The 23,580-nt window shown below is 35.7% G+C and overlaps 1 long non-coding RNA gene and 1 pseudogene across 1 annotated transcript in view; both read right to left on the minus strand.

Moving 5' to 3' along the window:
- The window catches only part of LOC106558802, a 236,476-nt gene that overhangs the window by 23,520 nt on the left and 189,376 nt on the right, over positions 1–23,580 (minus strand). The window contains exon 6 of the long non-coding RNA XR_005353859.1: positions 2,075–2,213. This is a non-coding gene — a long non-coding RNA (uncharacterized LOC106558802). The remainder of the gene's footprint in view (positions 1–2,074; positions 2,214–23,580) is intronic.
- LOC119869931 lies at positions 6,648–6,735 on the minus strand (annotated as a pseudogene).

Genomic DNA, 23,580 nt, shown 5'->3' on the forward strand with positions numbered 1-23,580 from the left:
ACTTTACACTTAGTATATGTCTCAGCTCAGACCAGCCACCTTTTAAGAGCTTAAAGCCTCATGCGGTTGATGGTTATACATTGGGCAGTATAGTTTCTAGAATGTGTTTGTGCTACTGTTTCTCTTGCAGTGAGAAAATAAGGTCCCCATTCATCTTCACTGCAGCCACTGGCGCTCTTGTGAGAAAAGACAACCTGCTGCAACCTCTGAGAAGTTCTGAGTAGACTCAGTAAGATCCGTCCAAATGTTTCAGTTGTCTCTGGGCCCCTCTTTTCCTTTTGGTGTTAAGCACGGTGGAGGGTGATCAAGCCAAAGCTGCCCCTCAGTGCCACGGCCCATTTTAGATGCACTCTTATCTGTCTTTTCTGTTTTTCCTACTCTGGATAACTCAGAAGATCAAGTACAATATTTCGAGGCCAAGCGCCTCTAGATGTTAATACCTCGCATGATATTTTAAATGAGGGTTTTAAGGCAGATGTGGGCCAGTGCATTTGGGGAGAATCAGTGAACCAACCTATCCTGTCAGGAGAATTGCATGTTTTCTTACATTGTAAGATCTCGAATCATGAAGATTACACGGTGAATTCTGATCATTTCCAGCTCATCTTTATCAGGGTGGCGGACGATAAACCTGAACATAAGATGACTTTCTTGATTTTCAAACTGCGTTCCTTACATCTTATTCTTCTGCAGAGCTTGCTGGGGGGTGGGGGGTGAGCAAGGCAAGGCGTGAGCATGGATCAAGGGTGGCAGGCAGCACAGCTCCAGGCTCTGTCTCTGTCTTCAGCCACAGCAGCTCTGTTTGTTTTTCTTTTAATGCTTCTGGGCAAGATCGAGTATGGCTAAGTGGTTTCTGTGCCAAATTTTTAGAAAACCACCCACCTAAGGGAATTGTCTCTGTTTTGATTCAGTCTGAATCTTTTTCTGTGCTCCCCATATTGCATTTTTATCCTGCCGTCTGTGCTGGGATGTCCACTTTTTCCTCGGGGCCTTTATTACTAAGCACTTAGTCTTTTCTTGTGCGATTGCTCAAAGAAAAGCCTTTAAGTACCACATCTTTTAAGCTCACTTTTATTATTTTTATTGTTTTCTGTTGCTTAAAGTAATTCATGCTTATTGTGGGAAAATGAAAAAGAAAACTAGATAGAATAAAGGAGAAAATAAAAATCCATAATTGCATCAACAGAGATAAATGGTGTTAACATTTTGATATATTTCCTTCTGAATTCTAATGCATTTATTTTAAAACTAAATTGGAATCATATTTTATACTATTTTATTGCTTTCCTCAATTACCCTCATATTGTAATCTATTTTATTAAAGCATAATTATTCTTAGCTTTTTAGTTCTTAATCCTGTGTACGTCTCATAATTTACTTAACCATTCCTCTATTGTCGGAAATGTTGACCACTCCTGTTTTTCCTTTATTAAAAAAGATGCTTCAACTATCATTCCTGTACAAAAATGGTGCGTCAGTGCACATTGCCACACACAATATTTAACCACTTCTCTAAATTTATTTTCTAGGAATGGAATTGCTAAGTAAATGAATTTTCTAATACCTGTCCTCTATATTGCCCAAACACTGCCCTCTAGTACCAAAATACAGCCCCAGTATATGTGAGTGATGACCTAACCTTACCCTTCCTGACTTTGAGTTCAAATGCTTCAAGAGTCTTTCAATTTGACTGTTTTTTTTTTAATATAATTTTGTTTTTATTTGTTTTTATTTATTTCACTGATAGCTTGTCCAAGATATTTGTATTTCACTGTCTGGAGAGATAGATTTTCTTAGGTATTTTTTTCTTCTTAGGTATTCATAATTTTAATAATTAATTATTTTAAAAAGAATCTTTTATATATTAAGGCTATCAAACCTTGGTCCATTATACTTATTATAAATACAAATGCCCATTGCCTTTACCTTTTAATTTTGTTAATATTTTTTCTTTGACAGCATAGGTTTGGTCATAAGCACTCCTTGATCTCTACTTACTCTGTCACTGTAAGCAGATTCACCCACACGTATGGCTGCAATTACTACCTATTACATTGATGACTCACAGACTTACCTTTCCAGCCCAGGGAACCCAAGGAAGAGAGGGACTATCTTGAAAATTATCATGTGTTGGCATGCTTTTTATCTAATAGTGGACAGTGAATTGATGAGAAGGAGGCCCATAGTTTTAAAAAACACCATGTCAGCTTGACCTAAAAGAAAAACAGAACAAAGTTAAGAGAGGCCTTTGGAACTTCTGAACATGTACATTCCTATACATATATGCATCCTACTAGTTCTGTTTCTCTGGAGAACCCTGACTAATATAGGAGGTATATAGCTTGTGTCTTTACTTCATAGAAGTTTAATTGAGAGGAACTCTGTTCTTGGAGTTGTACCTAAGGAAGTATACTTGAGGAGACTCCTCTACATCTGGATCTGATTTAGAGGATTTAGGTTTTGAGACTAAACCTGATGCCATCATGCAAAAATACTTGTCAAGTGTTTTGGAAGGTTGTAAATGTATTTTGTACGTGGGAAGAATATAAATAATATGGAGCCATACATTATTTGGCATTCTTTCCATGGTGAGGTAGATCTATGTTTCTTCCCCTTGAATTTGGATGGACTTGGGATTTGCTTATAACCAATGGCAGAAGGGTGATGAAGTTTCCATCTTGTTTACTAGAAGGTTCTCTTTGGAGCTCTGTGTCGTGTCATCTTGTAAGAAGTCTGACTGCACTGAAGCTACCATGCTGTGAGAAAGCTTAGCCAACTGATAAGAACAATACACAAGCACTCTGGCCAATGGCTTCTGCTGAGCTCCTAGCTGATCACATAACTATTAGATACATTGAGTGAAGAAATCTCTAGAAGATTACAGCCTTCAGCTATAGAGTCCATTCCAGCTTCAAAGTCTTCCCGCTTGTCGTAGACCAATAACCAGCCATCTTTTTTGTGGCTCATGTGAATTACTAATCCACATGCACAAAATTACTAAATCTATGCACAAAAGAAAATATTTTTCACATTCCTTAAACTTTAGGGTTGTTTCATAGAAATAGTAAATAGACCCTTCATGCTCAACATGTCTAAAGCCAAACACATGATCTCAGTTTCTCAACTATCAAAAGACCTTGTCAACTGCACTATTTATATTTCTCTTGCTTTCTTAAATTTTTTTCCATCTTCACAGCAACAACCTACATTCATACTGCTATACTTTCCTGCCTACAGTAGTGTTTTCCTAACTAATCTTCCATTTTTCCCACTGAAGTCACATCATTCTTTTCAATATAAAACCTGATTGTATTTCCCACCTCACATTCTTCATCCCACCTCTCACATAACTCTGCTTTCCTATTACTTATAAGGTAAAATAAATATTTTTAACTTGTCTTATAATGCCTTGTACGACTACCACCTGCTTCTCCAGCTTCATCTGCTTGCATACTCTGACCCTTGATCACTACACTCCAAATACCCTCATCTTTCCTAACTCCCATGGTTGGATTTGTAAAAATATCTTTGATTAATGTATTAATTTTTTCTATTTTTCAATTAGATTACTGCTTCAATATTCTTAGTACTCAAATGTATCGTGTCCACCTGCTCCTTCTTTTCCTTCACCAAAAAAGCTGTTTGTTTTCATAGAAAAGCCAGGATAGGGAAGCTGCCCAGTACAGAACATGGTGGTGCTTAGATTCCTGCCTTTAAGGGAAGCTGGCTATGGTCCAGCAGTTAAGGGCCTTCATCTAGGGATAAATGCTCACCAAGCCAGGCTCTGGCCATTGTGAGGCAAGTGGAAAAGAGAGAAAGATCAGTGGAAGGAAGATGGATTGGGTGGGCTTGTGCTTACCAGGACTGACTTCAGCCTTGCCTGTCCACCCAATCACAGTGCTTGTACCTTGAGTTGAGGAGGGAATCCCTGAGCCCAGAATCTCTGGAGTGAAGGTTATCCAAGGCCATGAGGGAAGGAATGAGAAAAATAATCTCTGCAGCTCAGATCTCTCCGACAATAAAACCCAGACATCCCCTGGTCCTCAAACTTGGGAGCAGAAATGATGTCTGAGGCTCAGCCCCTGGCACCTCCTCACTAACGCAATAGATATAAATATGATCAATAAATTGAGCCAAATCCCCCCCCCCCAAAAAAAAAGTGGGCATAGTAAGAGCAAAGGAAGGGCTGAATATATTCTTAGGGACTATTCCTAGTTCACTGACACATTTCCTCCTCATCTTTCAGAGATCAGTTCAATCACTGCTTCTCTGGGAAGGCCTTTCCTGAGCTCACAGTTTAGATCAAATCCCCGTATTTTATCCTATCACAGAAGCATGCACCTCCTTGAACTCTCCTATCATACTTTTAATTTTATATTTGTTCTATAATTCTTTAATTCATATTTGATACTTCTCTTCCCCCTGACCTTCCTACACACACTAGATTATAAACTTTATGAAGGCAGGGCTTTATGTGTTTTTGCTTATCTTTGTATTTCTAAGTGCTTGGCAATAAGTAAGGACTCAAATACTTATTGAATGTATATGAATGCAGACATCAAAATGTACATAACAAGCATATGGATCTTTTGTTAATTTATTGCTTTAATGCTTAGAGAATCATGTCAGATATTCATTTAAGTGCTCTCCTATTATTGTATGTGCATGCACATGTATTCATTTATGCATACACACATTTAACCCAGTTGGATGTATTGTGGTGTTTGCAAGCTAAAGATGTAAGCTATATTTTCTCTGTTCTTCTTTGAAACATCAATTTAGAAAAATCTATTTCTTGCCCTTGAGATTTTTCCTTGAATTAAAATAATTTATGAAAATTACCTTTTAACTGATAGTGACCTCCAGTTGTGAATTGGCTTGAGCTGTTAATAGCTCATACTTTTCCCCCGGGTTGGTCTCTCCTAGACCATCTTTCTTGGCTTAGCCAAGCAAAATCTCAGCTCCATTTTATCTTTTATATATCATATACTCTTTTATTTGCACCCAGTTTTTGTTCTCATGGACTTGGTACTTCAGAGCGCACCTGTGCCAGCAACTATTTAGGTCCAGGTCCTCTTTGGTCCATGACCATAGGCAAAGACCAGCCCCACTCACCTTCATGTCAGATACTTAGTCCTAGAACCTCAGACTTAGTACAGCACAGAAGGAAAGGTGGAATCACATATAGGAAACCTACTGATATTCTATGCAGCAAATTTATAGATTGTTCACATTATAACATGGCTATTTAAGTGAATTTAAGTAACTTGCGTTGTGTAGAAAATCTTTCATTATATTGAGCTGTTTGCACCCATAAAGATCTCTATAGTAATTGCTCATATTTCATTGTTTGTCCCTCTCTTCATTTCTAATTTTCTGTTTTCACCTTACTTTTTAAGTAAAATTATCTTTACATTTACATTTTTTCCTTAAAGATTCACATCCTGAGTTTGCTTATTAATTCTACTATCTCCTAATTTTCAAATGCTGGATTTCTGTATATATATATATATATATATATATATATATATATATATATCTTTCTTTCTTTCCTAGGATTTATTTTTTATTTCCCCCCTGACTTTTTGAATTGAATACATTTGCATTCTTTCAGTCTCTTTTCAATATTAAAAACATTGTATAATTAAAATAGAATTCTTGTTTAAGTGCTGCTCTGGCCACATCATCTAAGTTTTGATATACAAAGCTCCTATTGTTTTTATTTTCAAAATAACCTGTGTATCAAGTGTTTGATACTTTTATCTTTTTTTCATCAGAGAATATTTTAAAATGTGAAAAATGGGGCCCTGGGAGGGCTCAGTCAATTAAGCATCCAACTCTTGACTCCTGCTTAGGTTGTGATCTCAGGATTGTGAGATTGAGCCTTGCATCGGATGTGGCATCTGGTTAAAATTCTCTCTCTCCCTCTCCCTTTACCACTCCCCCTAAACAAACAAACAAAACCTGAAAATGTTTTTTTTGTGCTTTTGGTGGTTTGTCATTCATTTTTGTGTATGTGGTATAAGTTTATTATAGCCAACTACTTTGGTCTGTTCACTCCCAAATCTTGGGACTATATAGTTTTCTTTAAGTCCTTATATATGATTAACTATTGTGTGGACCTTAATATGGATATGGTACTCTAATTTAACTGCATTAAGTATTTTATTATAATTATCTTCATCTTTAGTTTTGCCTATTTGAGATCAAACCTGTGAAAGGAGTGTTAAAGTCTTCCACTATTTGTATTTCTAAGGTTTAGCTTCCTATAACTTGATACTACTCTCTCTTCATGTTTGCCATGACTGTCATAAACAATTATGGATTGCAAATTTTTCAACATATGAAAAAAATTGATTGATAAATACTTTTTCCTCTTTTAAAACAATCTTTAAAAAAATTTAGAATAGTTTTAGATTTATTTAAAAAATTGTAGAAATAATATCTCTCCTGCAGTTTTTCCTATTTTTAACATCTTATGTTACCAGAATACATCGGCCACACTAAGAAACCAACACTGGTACATTTCTACTAAGTAAACCTTAGGATTTATTCAGATTTCACAAGTTTTTTCACTAATGTCCTTTTTCTCTTCCAGGATCTCATCCAACATAAGACATGATACTTAGTTGTGTTCCCTAGTCTGTGACAGTTTCTCATTCTTTCCTTGTTTTTTACAATCTCGACAGCTCTAAGATACTACACTTGATCTTAGCCAAAAGGCCAAGAAGCGATTGACAGCTCTAAGAAACAGTTTAATAAAGTATTTTGTAGACTTCCACTCAAGTTGAGTATGTCTGATGTTTTTCTTATGGTTAGACTGGACTTATGAGTTTCAGGGAAGAGTACACAGAGGTGAACTGCCCTTCTTTATTACACTTTGTCAGGGTTATGTGCTATTGACATGAGTTCTCATTGGCAGTGTTAACCTTTATCACCTGGCTGAAGTAGTTTTTGTCAGTTTTTTTCTGCTGCAAAATTACTGCCCCATCTTTCCATATCCTATTACTTGGAAGTAAATCATTAAGTGCAGCTCACATTTACCATGGGGTAGAGGAGGAGATTAAGTTCCACCTCCCTGAAGTGAGATGCCTTTAATATTTAATTATACTTTGAGATTTCCTTTAGTTTAGTATTCAACTTCTGTTGTCTGTCTTTTCATTTTTGTTGATACGGTATCATTTTCTTTTATGGTTGGATTTTGTTTTACAAGCCAATGTGGGATTCTTTGTCTTATCATAGAGATTGCTAAGGACTCTTAGCCTTAGTGATTGATCCTAAAGGATGCTGCTTGTTTCTACCATGTTGGTCAGATATGTAGCCTCCCACACAGACCTCCAACCCGGAGAGGGGCAGGGAGTTGCCCTCTGTAATGCTGGAGCACTTGGCTGTCTTCTCATTGGCAGGTGAATTCTCTGGATGAGGTCAGCCTTCTTCATATATTGTTGAATTAAGAGGAAGCACTTCAAAACCTTTTTGACAGTTTGAGTCATTTCTATCTAGGAATGTGTACTAAAAAGAAATTTCTTATGTTGTCACACCATAATCCTTCTGATTCAAATTTTAATAGTGACCATTTTTGTGTTTGGTGTTATCCTGAATGCTTTACATGTAACATCTTATTTTCTCTTCTTGACATTCCAAAGGTTAAACCTTGTTCTTCCCATTTCACAGATGATAAACCGAAGCTCAGTAAAAAGCTGCCACTTCTGGAAAATGGCAGGAGTTTGAAAATGATCTCATCTTAATTTTAAACCTGTTTTCTTCCACTGCACCAAATCCCCCAGTGGACAGAAAAATCCCTGACAGCACATTCCTGCTGCCTCCTACCCCTTCCTGGCGTTTTCCAAAATTTTGCTGTTTATTTACTTCAGCCTGAAAATCGAAGAGGCAACTTTTTATTAGTAAGCTGCTCCTGTTAAGTAGGGCAAAAATCAGTGAGTGATGGTCTAACCCAGGGACACACCAAACAAAACAAAACAAAACAAAAAACAAAAAACAAAAAACAAAAAACTCAAACCCAACAGCGTAGAAGTCACAATTACTAGAAGAGGAAAATAGCCCACCTTAGATTAACTCAATTCAGTAAACACTGGATTACCCCCTGCTGCTATAGAGATGCCTGGGGAGATACAAAGGGAAATAAGATGCAGCATTTACACACAAGGAACTACCAGATTGTGATAAATAGACATAATTTGATTTTCACTAGAATGAGAATATCCAAAACATGAAACTGTATCATGAAAATAAGGGCCATGTCTTCATTGGCATTTAGACGCCATGCTTTGCCTCTGACTTAGTGAGTCAGTTGGAAGGAATGGCCTGGAGTGGCATATTGTTTGTTAGCCAAGAAACTGCTAGTTTCGTAAGACCTAACAAGTTTCAGAGGCCATTCAATTTCTCCCTAATATACAAGGAAGATTTTTTCAATTTAAAAATTAGTCTCTTTACAGAAATGTTTGTGAAGTAGATACTGCATAGAACTTTTACAAAATCACTAAACATTAGGCTGACATGTTAAGATTTCTAATATTACTGTCCTCGTATTGCCACATAAGAATGATTACAAATTTTCCCTCCACATGAGAAAGAGTATTATTTTTTTAAAATAAGTCTTTGATTTAAAAACATAATACATTTGGAGGAAAGAGAACATGATCTTGTTAGTTTAGTGTTTGCAGAGTACATGTTTACTTGGAAAAATTCAAACTCGGTATACTGTTTTCTATTATCTGATATGAAGTACCTAAATATGTTTAAATCTTAGCTTATAAAATATATTTGAAGCTAAAATGTTACACCTTTTTAAGTCAAAATTTTGTGTATAATCTATCTGATACAGAATATTGAACTTTACATTTTAGTAGATTATCTTCAAATCTGGTATCTGTTGAAATGGTTTTTGTTGAAAAATTAGACATTAGTCACACATTATCTAATGTGGTAACAATAGAAGTGATGCCAAGTTTCCTACGTGCAGTCTCTGTCCCTCTGAAAAACCTGTAAGGAGGATCCTAGCAGATGCTGGCAGCACTAAAAATCTTGGCATACTCAAATTTAAAAGTTCGTGAGTTCCATTGATGAAGGTAGTTAGGAAAGTACTATATTTAGACTTAGAGACATGATGTTAAACCTTGCCTTACGTTTTATTACATCTCAAATTGCAACAAATCAAAAAAGATAAAACTTTATGAGACTACAGTTATTTCTTGTAAGACACTTGCTTGTAAAAATTGTTCTCTGCTTTCATTTATTTTTATTTTTAGTTTAAAAGCTAAAGCCAAGCCAGGAAAAGGAAAAGATGAGAAACCCCAAATCAAGGTAAGCAGAGTTTTAGCAAAGCACATGGCTGTGGAATAAACCAAAATGAACATTATCATGCATGTCAGATTAGGTGTCCCAAATCCCCTCCCCTGTCAACAAAACTTGCTTTGCCTTTCTTAGAGGTACTTCCTATATAAAATAGATAACATTTGAGAAACTATTTCTACATAATTTGTCTTTCAATAATGTGTTTCATATGGAATGCATTTCTTTTTCTAATTTCCAGCTGATGGAAATATGAAAGATATCCAGGCCCTGCCTGGCAGCTGAACATTTTCCTATAACTAATATTATAAAAAACTAAAAAGGGGCTTGAACTTGACAAGCACCCAAATGCTTCGTTGTATATCTGAGTTATCCAAACCCCTTAACTTTTCACCTCCCATAATTTCTTCTCACTTTCAGCTGAGTGGAAGGTAATTCAAGAACTTTAAAAAAGGACAGCCACTCAGCAGTTTTTGTGTGGTTAAATGGTCAACAAATTAGTTGTGTGTCAAAAAAAAAAAGAAAAGAAAAAGAAAAAGGTTTTAATGATGCCAACATAAATTTCATAGAAGTTTAATAAATTATAAAATATAATAATAATAATGGCATAACAATTAAAAAATACAGTCTAAGATATTGTAAAACAAGAAGAGTGGTTGACATTGGATTGATTTGGTTGGTTTCTACCTTATGTTTCCTGCCTCTTCCTTCTCCAAACTTCCTTCCACTCTATCCTCTAGAGACCACACACAGACCAACAGAGATTATCATGGTAGATCAACAAGTATTTTAGGAAGCTCAGTTCACCAGGGGGTAGTACTTAAAATGAAATCATGTCATCAATAAGACAGGATGCTTTGTGTGCCAGAGATAAATTGTGTTTACTAACTAGTTTGTGAGTTTCAACATTCTTTTCTGTTCTAGTTTTCCTAAGTATCTTCCTGTTCATCAGATGAAGGCCTCAATACCAAGCCTGATTCAAACCATTCCCCTTTTCCAGAATTGTACACTGATTTCTGGGCCCACTCATCAACTGGTACATTGTTGTGTTTGGACAGATCTCCCAGAAATGAGGATGTCGCATCTCACCCAAGAGATAAGGATTCAAAAGCTTTCATTGATGTGCTTCATCCCTTCCTTCCTTCATTTATTTATTCATTCATCATGTATTAATACAGTTATATATTTATTCAGTGTGTCCTAGAGTAATTTTTAAGGTAAAAATACCAGAAGTTAGTAACTGATTAGATATAGGAAGAGATAAAAGAAGCCTTTACCAATTCCAGTTTTGAGAAGAACTTTGCCAATCAAATTTCTACTATGAGGGATCCAGATGGGGCACCTGGGTGGCTCAGTGGTTGAGTGCCTGCCTTTGGCTCAGGTCTTCATCTCAGGGTCCATGGATCGAGTTCTGTATCAAGCTCCCTTCGGGGACCCTGCTTCTCCTTCCACCTATGTCTCTACCTCTCTCTCTGTCTCATGAATAAATAAATTTAAAAATCTTTAAAAAAAAGCAACAACAAGGGGTCCAGACTATCAGCTTTGTACCCCTCTTCCCTTGACTACACTGAGCAAAATGCACCTTAGAAAAGGGATTCCTTCTCCTGGGCCTCCTATCCTCTATGTTCCCCCACTCACAGCCTTGTCTCTCATGCTACCTGGGGAAGGCTGCTCCCACTATGGCAAATTTGACCTTAAAGTTCAATTGGAAGCTGACACTACTTAAGATTGATAACCTTCTCTTTACTATTTAATGTAAATGACTATTTAAACTGCATATTCTAAAAGTTACCCTTACAGGAAATAATTGGATAAGCAGTCTGTAGGTATTTATGAAGTATAGAAGATTATTTAATAAGCGAATAGTATTTGGCATGTTTTTCTTATCCTCAGAAAGCCTTTCTGTGACAACTACATGATTTTATATTGTACCTTATAACAGAAAGGAAAGACTTAATTATAGGATAATGACATCAGATGTGATAAAAAATATATACTTAAAAAAAAAGTGATCTACTTTTAAAACTTAGGAAACCAAGCAGATAAACAAAGACAGGTGTTTTCGATGCACACCTTGCGTTTCTATAAAATATATCAAGGTAGATATTTTGTATGTAAAACGGTTTCCACAGAAGGCCCACGATTGATTGCCAGACAAGTGATAAAGACTAACTTTGACTTGATCTTGTTTTCTCTTTTTTCATACATGAGCAAACTCCATGTTTGAACTCATTAGTTCAAAGCCCACCTTTGTCAGCCAACAACTGGTGATTAGAGCAGACTTAATCCTAATGTACCTCCCAGAGGTATGCTGACAAAGAGAAAACAGTGGTGATTCTCTCCTTCCTTCACATGAAAATCTATTCTAAAGAGATTATTATAAAAGTTTTCCTTTATCCTCCAAATCTTTGAAGAGCTTAGGAATGGTAAATATCATCTTTTTGATTATGAAGTTGCGAACAAGTACTAAGCAGAAAGTGGCTATTTTCCTGGCCTGGTTACATTCAGACAGGACATAATCTTCTCACACTGGTCTGATAAAGACTTTAGTCCTTCCTAAGATGTGGGGAAATGAAGTGAAAAACTATTTTAATAGTCTCTGTTCTGATTTTCTCTAGTTCTTTTTTATTTCTTTCTGAAAATACTGGAAGCTAATAAGAAAACAAGAAGAATGGACCTTAGTTTCAGAAAAAGTAAATTTGTGACTTTATACATGCTACTTATTAGGCACCTACAGTATGCTTTAATGCTACTCACTATTGGTCAATGCCATCTCTTAACATTGAAATTATTCAAAATTTCTAAGTGTTCTCTATGTCAACAGAGTAAACAAACACAAACATCTGTTTAGAGCAAACATACAGTTTCCTATAAATATATAACTCTATGGAGACAAAGTCATTGGAAGGAAAAATGATAGTGTCTCAATATCCTGAAGCATGACCGTATGATTTCCTTGGCTCTAGGACAACTGATTTCTTTCAGAACCTGATGCTTTCTCAGGCTCATGGTTACATGCACATGATTGTCTTAGCATGTGAGGCATTTGGCACATCGTGAAATCATAATCTAAGAGGAATTCATAACTTACAAGATGTGAACAAGCTGAGATCATGTAAATGGATTGGATTTTTAAAATATAAGACAATTTTTACCAATGTACACAAAAGTAAATTTGCATTTTATAAAAAATTTACTTGTTTTTCATGTCATGACAAGAAGCCTGTTAATTCCTTTTTTTTTTTTTTTCAGACTGTCTTACATATACTTTTTTTTTTTCTGGATAAAGCAATCTCAGATTTCTTTTAGCAACAATGTGCCTTTTATTCTTTGCTGACGATATGGGCATATTTCGTTACCTAAGAACATTATTTCCAAGTTTTTAAGTGGACATTACTTTAATATTTCAAAATCTTGTTTTCTTGAAGAAATAAAATGCAGGAACATGTTTGCAGAGAAAACAGGACAGCTAGCCTAGAGATCTTCTTTTCTTTCAACTACAATATATTTTTCTTGTAAGTCATCTGAAAATAAATAGCAAGCATTTGTCCTCTCCCAGGATGACTTTGGAACATTAGTAAATAAGAAAATATCTTTAAAATGAAATAAGTTTAAAAGTATGAATTTTAAATAAAATATAGTTACTATTGAAACATCAGGGAAAAAAGATAAGAGACAAGTAAAAAAGTAAAACACCAAAGTATCTACTGTTGCAATATCACAGAAAAGGGAAAAGGATTAGAATATCACAGAAAAGGGAAAAGGATTAGAAAAAAAAAAAAGTAGAAAAACTTGTAACCCCCTGACCCAGAGAAACCTATGGAACATGTTGATGGGCACCCTTCAGAATCTTTTCTATGTATGTATAGTCAGTGTCTTGTGTTAGCAGTTTTGGGAAGCAAAATAATGTCACATTTCTTTATTCGTGCAAGTCTAAAAATCTTGACTTTGTTCCAATCTTCCCTAAGGGTCTTGTGGCCAAAGATTCTCAAAAATCTCTGGCTAATTCTGACTACAGGAGAATCCATCCTTCTGCTAGCCTCTGCTCTCTTTTGGGAGAAGAAAATCTTAGCTATGAGTCTTGAAGCAATCTCTCTCCTTGTAGTTCTCAAGACAGTGACCATCCCAAATTCAATGGTCTGTGGCTTCCAACACCTTCTTTGTCGTCAGGTCCCCCTGCATTCTGCTAATGGAACCAGAATTTAAATATACTTCACTTAGATCAGAAGTCAGCAAACTACTTTTGTAAGGATCCAGATAATAAATATTTTTAGATTTATGGGCTAAGAGAAAATATTAGGGATATTATCTTATAAAATAAGATAAAGTCTACAGTTCTGTATTGATAAATGCAAATATAATAATAATAATGATTTCATACTAGAGTAGACAATTATTTTGAGAACTACAAAGTAATGTTTTGTGACACAGGACTGCAAATGAAAAGAATGGAATTCTGTTTTTTGGGGGAGGAGTGTAGCATTTTGGTTAAATGGAGTTCAAAGTTAGTGTTCCCTATCATCAAAATCAACGGCAAATATTCATCTGTTAATGGTATCTGTAATGAGCTTTTACGTATTTCATCTTTCAGAATGTCTTTTCACAGAGATAGTACTGCCAAATACTGTTATCAATCCACTAGCATATGATTTTAATCATATTTAAAACTTGAAATACATTAACAAAATTCTATTAGATTCTTCTTTTGATGTTTGCCTTTTAGCATGTCATTACATTTCAGATTAATCACTTCCAACTGAAGGGTAGGTGAAAGATTTTCAATTGCAGAGTTAAATGTATTTTGAAATAATAAAGTTTCCTCTCCACTTGCATTGAGGTCTAAAAAGTGCTGCTGGAGCTGTAGTTTGAGCTCAAAAAATACACGTGCTGCAAATTTGTATGGAGAGAGAAATCTTGACTCTTGTTTTAACTTTTGCCAGCACATGATGTGTATAAGCAGCTTAAAATTATTTGTGATTCAAGAAAACATTAGTTGTCAAAATGACTTCACTGCAGTATGTTTCACATATAAACTCTGTATTGCCTTGAAATTTTAGATTTAATTGATTAAGAGATATTATCAAGGCCACAGCAAAAGCTAACTTCCAATGCTATTTAGTATTGAAAACACAGATCTAGGGCAGTTCTTGTTTGAGAAATTTCACAAGCTTGGTGAATTTGTCCGAAGAAGCCACTTCCTGCTCCACACATATTTATTTCCACCATTAAGTGTAACATATCTTAGCAGATTCCACTGCAGATTGTACTGAATGAGTGACTTTTCAGTTTGGAAAGAAAATATTCTTTCCTATAATATCCCACACAGGAGGTTCACAGACCCCAATTCTTTAGTCGTGTCAGACTCAGTATTGATTCCTCAAATGAATAACAACTGAGTATTGGTGATACCTGTTAATTCATCAGGAACCAAGGGAAACCACTGAAAATCATTTCCTTTATTTTTCAACTGAGTATTGAAGTTGCTTCCAGTATCTTCAACTCTTTGAAGGAATATTCTCACCAAAAGGCTGAAACAGATTCATTTTCTCTAGGTGCATTTCTTCAACTGCCACAATCAAATACAATCTAATTATTTTTTTTAAATACAATCTAATTAATACACCATTTGCAAGTACCTACCCTGACTTGGCTAACAAGTGAGCAATCTGGATACTCACTTTGGTTGCAGTCTTTTTTCATTTCTTATTTTCTGTGAAAAAAATTAGGCTCAGATAAAATATTCCACATTAAATTTTCTAATTTTTCTGATCATTGTTTTTCATTGAAATGTTGTCTAGTATGCTTAGTCAGATAATATTGATGTATACTGTACTCTTTCAGCATAGTAGTGTCACTACATGATAAACACCATCACTCACTATCTAATGCAATAATAAATAACCCATACTCTACTGTACCTTAAAAACATAACTTTCAAAGTCCAATTTTCTCTTTTTCTCTTATGTTGACATGAGAGGTACACGCAGGTAATTTTATAAAAAATCATCCTGTGGTACAGCAATATGCATGACATTTGAAATGCTGTTGAGTTATAATTACAACACTGTGATTTTCAGTGCACTGAGAAGGAATGTGGAGTGATGAGGGTGTCATATAAGGTCTCTCTTGTAACTATTTAGCTTTGCCAATATAGAATGAAAGCAACAACATATGATACATAAACAAACGAATGTGGCTGTTTTCCAATTTTATTTTATTTATGAATACTGACATTTGAATTTCATGTGTCATGAAATACTATTCTTTTGAGTTAATCTCAACCATTTAAAAACATAAAAATATTCTTCTTAGCTCATGGGCTGTACAAAACCAGGCAGAGGGGTGCCTGGGTGGCTCAGTCAGTTAGGCGTCTCCCTTAGGTTCAGGTCCTAGTCCCGGGGTCCTGGACTCCAGTGTTGGGCTCCCTGCTCAGCAGAAAGTCTGCTTCTCCTTCTCCCTCTGCTGCTTCCCCTACTTGAGTTTTGTCTTTCTCTTTCTGTGTCAAATAAATAAATAAATCTTAAAAGAAAGAAAGCTGACAGAGGGTCAGATTTGATCACGGGTCAGAACTTGCCAATTCTTATTCAGAGTAGAAGCTTCATATTGCTGCCATTTCTCCTTCTATTCATGAAACAAAAAAAGAAGGAAGAGTCTTCTCTAATCACACTTGGACATCCTCATGACTCTGGTTTTATAATGAGAATATGAAGGAAGAGTGGGTTCCTATAATCTCAAGGTCAGATTTAGGATTAAAGAAGGAAGAATAAGAGGAGGAGAAGGAGGAGGAGGGATTTTATGGTACAACTCATTAAAGTCTGCTTCTTGTGGTCAAAGTTAGCTCATTTCTTATTTCTTGAATCACACTTGGACATCCTCATGACTCTGGTTTTATAATGAGAATATGAAGGAAGAGTGGGTTCCTATAATCTCAAGGTCAGATTTAGGATTAATAGCTTCCTAAGATTATTGGTAGTGAGAATAGGCACTGACTTGTCCTCCCTACCATAATAAAAACGACAAAATAGGGTAGTGCAATGTTGGTAAATTTTCAAATGTCTGGACTGCCCAATCTTATTCATATTGACATTGTTGGTGTAAATTTAGTGCATTTATTATATATAAACTGGAGCCTAGCCCTACTATGTTTCCTCCCTTTTCAAGAACATACTTTTAGAAGGGGAAATCAAAGAATTTAATTGGAGCTGCTACTTCTTAGGAGGGAAACTAAGGCTACTGCACTCGTCTTTAAAATGATGTTTTCGGAATGATATAACACTCAGTTGGGGCATGTTAAGGTCAAATGGTTCTTAAAATACTTATAGTGGAGCCTAATGTTCTAAAAAGAATGGGCAAAGTAAAGATTAAAAATAGACTTTCATTTTTCACTATATCTGCATGCATGTACTTTGGGCTTTCAGATTCGGTTTTATAATCTTAGTGCTCACCTGGATGAGCATTACCTACTAAACGATCAAGTGTGAAAAGAAACCATGTTTTCTTCTGGACTAGGTACTAAAACTGAATTGAAACAATCATATTTACTTTTAATCATGAATTGAGAATGCATCTCAACTTCTTGAACAAAAGATATTCTCATAAAGATATGACCAGAGTTAGAGAGGCCATTTAAGTGGTTAGACATAAAAAAGACCAAAAAGAGAAATTTCTGCCTGTTGAAGAAAGTAGTAAGATTTCCCAAACAAGGGGTAAAGGATTGAAGTAAGAAGATGAAGAAGAACTTCCTCTGATAGAAAAGAGAATTCAGAAGGAAGGCATTTAGTGAGCATCTGAGTGTGGGAGTATAAAGAGTAACCGCATTAACTATGTTGGAAGCAGTTCAGTTTTCTTTCCTTCTCGTTTTATTACCATCCAGAAATTTCCCTAACTCATGAATTTTGCATATAAGCATATTTAATGTAGCAGAGATTGGTGATACAAAGTGTTCAGGGGGAGGATAGATTGAGAAATGGGCAGAAGAAATAAGGTGTCCTTTTAGGAGATATGGATCTTGAAGAGTGTAATCCTTGATTGCCTAGGCTATTTTGCAACTCCATAGGGATAGCAAACTGAAAACTTGCAGGAGACTACAGGTAATGCAGAGGAGTCTTTTCCATAGCGATGCAAATGAAATGATCCCTTAGAGATATAATCAATTTAAAAATTAACATTACTCTGTAACAGTTGTTCTCAAAGTCTGATTCAGAATCCCTTTAGTGTCCCGGAGACCCCTTCTGGAGGACTAAAAGGTCAAAACTATTTTCATAATAATACCAAGATATATCTGCCTTTTCACTTTTATTCTTTCGCAAGTTTACAGTGGAGTTTTCCAGAAGCTACATGACATATGATATCACCACAGATGAATGCAGAGGCCGATATGAGAATCCAGATGTTTTCTATTAAGCCAGACATTAAAGAGATTTGCAAAAATGTAAAACAATGCTACTCTTCTCACTAAATTTGTGTCTGTTTTGGAAAGTATGGCTAATTTTCATAAATATATTACTTAAGATTCAAAGTACTATTTCTCACCTAAAATCACATACCCATTATATTTCTTGTAGTATTTTAGGATTTTGATTTTTTGTATTTATTTATTTGATTTTTTGTATTTAAATTTTGGTACATTTGTAATTTATTTTGCTACATGGCATGAGGTAAGTATCCTTTTTTTTTCCTCAAGTGATTGGCTAGCTCACTTACCAAATAAACTTACCTTTCTTAGTCATTTGTAATGGCACCCATACCATATAGGAGATTCTCATACATACTCAGTTACTTGTGGGTCTTCTAGTATTTTACACTAATTCCCTCTATTATAGTGTCAGTTATGCAGCTTTTAAATTATTAAAATTATATATTTAATGTAGAGTACAGCAAAGGCACCCTCACTATTCTTTTCCCACACTTCTTTTCCAAAATAAAATTCTTCTTAAAGAAGTAAATATATTCAAAAATAGCAAGTGAATATGTAAATTATGTGTAAACTGTTAGCAAAGCACTGAATAGTCTTTTTCCCCCCTTTCCACAAGGATTTTATTTTTTCCAGTTTTACTGAGATATCACTGACATATAAGAGGGTATAAGCTGTAGGTATATCACATCATAATAAAAGCAAAGTAGTATTTGTTATATTGCAACGGAAGCTATGAGGATAGAAAATGTGTAATTAAATTTACTATATTGACTTGGGACACCGCAGTATTCTTCTCGGTTCTTAACTTTAGTGAAGCTTGCAGATGTGTAGATAAATATTACTATTACTCTTATTCATACCATTGTCTTCTGTCATACATGACATAGGCTGTTTCCATTATCTGGTTCTACATAGGAAAGAAATATTAAGGCTTAAAGTCTGTAATGGCTATGGCTCATAATTCATTAAAACCTTTCATACAAAGGAAAAAATATATGTATGCATCATGAAATGATTACCACATTAAGTTAAATATGCATCATCTTCATAGTTACAGTTTTTTTTTTTTATTGTGATGAGAACTTTTAAGATGCACTCTCTTAGCAACTTTCCAATATATGATATGGTATGAGTAGTCTTTAGACAGAGTTCAAACTCAGTCTATAAAACCCCAAACATGGGCACCTGGGCGGCTCAGTCATTTAAGTGTCTGTCTTCAGCTCAGGTCATGATCCCAGGGTCCTGGGATCGAGTTCCACATCGAGCTCCCTGCTCAACAAGGAGCCTGCTTCTCCCTCTTCTCGCTGTTTGTGCTATCTTTGTCTCTCTAAAATAAATAAATAAAAATATTTAAAATATAAATAACTAAAAAATAAAACCTCAAACTTTATTGAACAACTACAGGGTGTTTACATACCCTGTAACGTGCTTTACATTGACATATATATTAGTTTTGGTTAACTCTTCTTTCGTAAGCAATGTCTCAATTTATGTTTTAATCTCAGATGGAATACCAGATATCCAAAAAGTACTAGTGTATCCACCCAAAATTTATCTATAGTTGCCATTTTTTTCTTTCCAAATCAATAGCCACTTTTTCTTATAGTTAATTATTAGCTTGAAAAGAACAAGAATTCTACTATATTTTCATTTTCAGCAAGATTGCGATTAGGTGCACGAAAACACCCATTGTTGGCCAAGAGGCATAATTTCCTCTGCTTCATTTTGGGTTATGAGGTTGTCATATGGATATTTGCCTTGGAAGTCTCCTCTCCTACTTATTTGTAATAGCAATAAAAAATGGCATGTCAAGAGACAAGGCCAACTGGTAATGTCATAAAAGATTTTATTCTCTAAAATTATTTACTATCTTTTCCTTGGGCAAATATTAAGAAATAATTAACCACTGTGATGGTTAATTTTATATGTCAATTTGACTGACCATGGAGTATCCAGATTAAACATTATTTCTGGGTATACTTGGGAGGGTGTTTTTGGATGAGATTTTCATTTGAATCAACAGACTCAGTAAAATAGATTCCCCTCCCCAGGGTGGGTGGGACTAATTCAATCCACCAAAAGCCTGAATAAAACATCTCTCTCTTTTTTCCTGCCTCACTGCTGAGCTGGGATATCTCATATCTTCTACCTTTTGACTCAGATTTACACCCCTGGCTCCTCTGAGTCGCAGGCCTTTAGATTCAGACTGAATTACATCTCTGGCTTTCTTGGGTCTCCAGCTCTCAGACAGCAGACTATGGGACTTCTCAACCTTCATAATCATGTGAGCCAATTCTTCATAATAAATCTCCTGTTTTGTGTGTGTACACATCCCATTGGATCTGTTTCTCCAGAGAATCTTAATACAACTACCTTTGGTGTAAAAAATTTAGGAAAAGCTGCAACAGTAGCAGCTGTAGCATTTTAGGAATATATTTGAGTGGCTACTCCAGAGTTCCCTGTTCATTCTAGATATCCATCCATTTATATATACTAAAATATTTCCTAAATGTCTTTTATAAGTGGTTTTAATTGTATTCTCTTTTTTTAGTTTAATTTATATAATATGAAGCTATATGCATAATGGCTATATAGTTCTTCATATGAATGTTCCTTTTTTTTTTACTCAGTTTTTCAGGCTTTCTATATAAAACGTCTTGGCATAGCTAACTTATTCCACATTTCACTGCCTTTGAAATTCCAAAAGGGGTTTCCTGTGCTCTGTTGGCTTTTCCCAATTTCTTTCTTTTCTTTTTCTCCCAGATTCTTCTGGGTAGTAGTATCAAATAACTATGAGGACATCTGATACTTCCAGAGAGAGGATTTTCTGTTGAAAAAAAAAAAAAAACTTTCTGGAAACAGGAAATCATTTTTAGTTGACCACATTCAGAGTTCCAAAGCTGAAAGCTTTGGAAAGTTTTATTTTATTGCTTTTTGATGTTAGCATAATGTAGGCTCTCGTACTTAGGATGTCTTTCTTGGATTTATTATTATAGAAAATGATATACATAAATATGCTCTGCAGAATATAGAATTATGTGTATGTCAATAGCTATCATTTATCTATCATCTATCACCTTCTGTAAAATAAACAATGCATTTAAACAATAGAACTATATATTGCAAACAAACAAAACTAGAATGATAATCAGTGATATACAATGTAATATGAAAGGAATTATTTTGGTACTCCATGAAGAAATGTCTTAATATATCATATATTTAGATTTATGTGTTTGCTTCTGAATATGCGAATTAATTTTATAAATTATTAAAAGGTTTAGAAGAAGATGAGAAATATGACAGCACAACTATGTATTAGCTTTGTTTATATGGAGCAACAATTGATAATAGCACTACTTTAACCCAAGTAATCCAAGTTTAAGTTATAGAATCTATATTAAACCCATTGAAATAGGATTAAACACAGGGAGTTGGATAGTAATCCCTCTCCACTTTGTCTCTCTGTGTTCAAACATGTAAATTGCCAAGCAACAGAGAGAAAAACTAGTGAATTTTCTTTCACAATCCTTTATTTTTGGGTGCATTGGGTAGGACTCATGGAGAAGACTGAAACACAAGGTAAGTGTCCCTCAGTTTTGAAAAGTCATTAGTTCATTTTGTACAACTATCTTAGGAAACTAAGAGAAAATCAAAGATACATCAGCATTTTCTTTTCTATATATGCCATGTATCCTGAAGTCCATGAAGAATCACCATCTCCTCTGGTGACCTGGGTTTGGACCTGGATAGAGTGAATGACTTCACACTGGATCTCTGAGGCCTGAGCATCCTGGCAGCATCAGCAGTCATGGCAACCCCTCTAGGGGAACATGGAGTCCAGGGCAGTGTAATCAGCTTCCAGGGTGTGTAAGGTTCCAAAAAGAACATGATGTACAGGTTAACTTCCAGATGCTAGTAGAGGGAATGCTCAACATGGTTAGAGAACTTCATAGAGCGAGTGCTTCTCCTTACCCTACTGTATGCTTCCTGTCATAGATATCCCATCTACTCACTACTGTATCTGAAGTACTTATAACGTTATAGGTTTCCAGTGAATGATTAGAGAATGTAATAAATGTTACAAACTGCCCTATAAGGATGGTCACACTGAGCATTCTGGTTTCAAAGGGTTTCTGAAAACTGAGGATGTTAAAGGGCATCAGATGTACAGAGAGTTCTACTGGGAAATGACAGTCACAGTTGCAACTGCGGGGCGGGGGTGTGTGGGGGGAGAAAACACTGGTAACCATTAAAAATCACTAACAGCAGAGAAAAGTATGAGAAGCAGTGGGAGGAGAGCTGCCTTGACTTGGACTTTTGCTGACTGAAATTGTCACTGAAAGCATCTATCCAAATTCAGCTCCCAGCTCTCTGCTGGGTTACAAATTTCATAAATGAGATTTAGAATGGAAAGGACAAGGGGAAAAGGATAAAAAGTAGGTGACTTGCAGTTTATCATCCAATTTAGTGCAATCTAACTTGTGCTTTTTTTTTTTTTTTTTTTTTTTTGCAGATTCACTGCTAGCTTACCACATTTGCTACACCTGTTATGTCTTTGAACCTTGGTTTAAAGACTTTATTTATTGATTTGAGAGAGAGAGAGAGCATGAGTGGGCTGGAGGGGTAGAGAGAGAGAGAGGGAGAAGCAGGCAGTGGAGAGGGGCAGAGGGAGCAGGGAGCCCAACGTGCGAGGCTGAATCCCAGGGCCCCGGGATCATGACCCGTGCTGAAGGCAGATGCTTAACCAACTGAGCCATGAGGACCTTGAAACTTAGTTTTAAACACCTATCACTACACTTGTCAGCTGTTTAAAGTTTGGTGGGAAGAAGTGACCCACGTGGACTTGACCTACAGTGGAATCAATGATTCCACTAATGAAGAATTTTTAAGCACTTACTAATGTTCAATAAATTACACTGGACTAATTACAGAAGAGGATGCCTAAATATGGTTCAGAGTGTCCTGTTTCATAATTTTTTCTTCGTAAGAGGGGTCACCTGGCTGGAAACTGTACTGTGTTCACATTTTCCAGCTCATTACCTTATGAGCTACATCTACTTATAAAAGACACATCTATGTAAGGGTTGTTTTAATCATAGTGTAGTAAAATTCATGCCAAGAATAGCTGGTATTCACAGGGTGCTACAGCAGGTGCTATGAGTGGATTTCCTAGTGAAGAGACCAGATGCATCTGAAAGAAGGTTACCAATTACAAGAAAAGCAAGTGTTGCTGGCTAGACTGACAATCCCTGCACAGGGGTGTTGCCAGGTAAAATAGTCTTCATCTTAGACCACCGCTCACCAAAAGGTTTGGACTGACTATTTAAAATTACAGCCTCAGAGTTTCCCTAGACTGTGCTAGAAGCATCTTTCCAAGCTCAGTGTTTTCAGTGCACCAACTTAAGCTCTTTTGTCCTTTATACTTAGCCACTTTTTTTTCCACTGACATACTCAACGTCATTACACTTAAAGAAAATTAGTCTCAGAGACTGTGAGTGGTTGGGCCAATGGAAAGAAGTTCACAGAATTAACTGGAGAAATAAAATTGGTTGCTAAAATGAATTTAATATAAAACTTCAAAGGGGTGTCTTGGTGTCTCAGTCAGTTAAGAACCTGCCTTCAGCTCAGGTCATGATCCTGGGCTGGATGGAGCCCAGTGTCAGGCTCTCTGCTCAGCAGGAAGTCTGCTTCTTCCCCCTTCCTCTGCCCCTCTCGCCCACTGTGTTCATTCTCCCTGTTTCAAATAAACAAATCAAATCTTTAAAAATATATATTAAACTTCAAGAGAATATATCTGATTTCTTCTGAGTGAACTGAGACGAATATTGATGTCAACCTCTGTATGCTGA

The sequence above is a fragment of the Canis lupus genome, chromosome 1 (assembly GCF_011100685.1).
Source record: "Canis lupus familiaris isolate Mischka breed German Shepherd chromosome 1, alternate assembly UU_Cfam_GSD_1.0, whole genome shotgun sequence".
NCBI classification, from domain to species: Eukaryota; Metazoa; Chordata; class Mammalia; order Carnivora; family Canidae; genus Canis; species Canis lupus.